Source organism: Poecilia latipinna, unplaced genomic scaffold (assembly GCF_001443285.1).
Source record: "Poecilia latipinna isolate Pla-1442-1.1 unplaced genomic scaffold, P_latipinna-1.0 Scaffold7677, whole genome shotgun sequence".
NCBI classification, from domain to species: domain Eukaryota; kingdom Metazoa; phylum Chordata; class Actinopteri; order Cyprinodontiformes; family Poeciliidae; genus Poecilia; species Poecilia latipinna.
In genome coordinates this window covers 1-1,652 of record NW_015120293.1, presented here as the reverse complement: position 1 = coordinate 1,652, position 1,652 = coordinate 1, and the positions used below count along the sequence as shown (strand labels likewise).

Genomic DNA, 1,652 nt, shown 5'->3' with positions numbered 1-1,652 from the left:
ATTCATCATAGAAGTAAATATATTTTTATCAAATAAAACCTGAATGAAATGGATCAGAGTCATTCTTGTTTATTAAACAGATTTATCCAGCCTCAGTAATGTCACATAAATCTTTTACTGCTTTTCTTTACTGGTCTGAGAGCGTCTGCAGCATCAGGACCATCAGATCCTCAGCAGCAGAGAAACTCCTGATCTGAAGGCTTCAGGATGCTGAGCTGATCAGAGATCAGCAGCTGAGCTTCAGGATGTTTCAGGAGGCTGAGAGCAGCAGCTGCTGCTTCCTGACCACAGGATCCAGAAACCAATGAGGAGACGATGGAGTCATGATGAGACATTAAAGAGGAAACAAGCAAACAGAGAGAGATTCATTCAGGGAGAACAAGATGGAGACACAGCTGGTGGAAAAACAAGCAGGTTTTAATAAAAGTTCAGTTTCTGTTTATTGATAAAAATGACAGAAAAATCATGTGATCAAAAATTAAACTCATAAGAAGATTTGAGTTGAAACACTGAGAAAACGTTGGACATGTTGAAGAATTAATGGTTATGAAATGAAACCTCAACATTTACATTCATAAAGTTTCTACAAAAACAGTGATGGTGAAAATCTCTAAAAAAAGACCTTTAATGTTTCATGTTCATCTTTAAAATGTATTAAATGTATAAACATCATCACTTCAAAATAGTGAAATATTGACTTTATAACTTTATAACAACCAAAGGCTTCATGATGGTTTGTTCTGTTTTTTCTTCATAAGATATTTATACAAAATGTTTATCTAAATATTCCTGTGAAAATGATAAATCATTTTATCAGTAACAATCAGCTGATTCAGCATTTAGACAATAACTGATCGATACGTCTGACTGTTTTTAGAAATGATTTAAAACAGGAAACTGAAACAACAATAAACAGATAAATATTATTATTACAACATTCATTCATTACAATCTAACATTTTCCTCACCAGATCATTAAATCTAACTTTGTGTTTCTTTGGTGGCAAAATTATCATCAACCAAACTCACTTGAACAAAACTTTCATCTGTACTATATTTTCCAACTACACCTGTTGAATGATTATTTTTGTTTTTCTTTCTTTTCTTTCTCAAATAAAACCATATAATCAAGTTTATTATTAGAATCATCAGAGCTGCTGCTACTGTGACTGTCACAGCGATGAAGTTGGTGCTCGTTTCTCCTCTCTCTGGTTCTGGAGTCAAAGTTGGTCTCTGAGTTTGGATCTGATCAGCAGCTGCTGGGAGAGAAATCAGAAATATTTATTAATATTTGATGAAAACTGAGAACCAGGAGGATTCATGATGAAGATGAAGATGTTGGTTCATCAACACAGATCTTAAGAATTTAACTATTAAACAGAAATGTTTTATTATTATTTCTTCTCACTGGTAATGTTGAGTCGACATCTTCCAGAGTTGAGTCCATCTTCAGTTTTCATGTCACACCAAAACAGACCAGAGTCTTCAGTCCTCAGTCTGGACACATGGAGTCTGATTCGTCCTTCTCTGAGGACGTCTTTGTCACTCTGGACTCGTCCTGAAAACTGATCATCCTGAGATTCTGGAAACTCAACTCCATCATGATGAACATATATTATCCCGCTCTTCACTGAGGTTCTAAATTCACAGAC

General features: G+C 34.7%; 1 long non-coding RNA gene across 1 annotated transcript; it reads right to left on the bottom strand.

Annotated features, from left to right (window-relative positions):
- Nucleotides 1–327: 327 nt before the first annotated feature.
- Nucleotides 328–1,646, bottom strand: LOC106944263 (uncharacterized). Its single transcript, XR_001424181.1, has 2 exons — nucleotides 1,409–1,646; nucleotides 328–1,256 (listed from the first exon to the last, which is right to left on the bottom strand). It is a non-coding gene; the product is annotated as an uncharacterized LOC106944263 (long non-coding RNA).
- Between the last annotated feature and the right edge of the window lie 6 nt (nucleotides 1,647–1,652).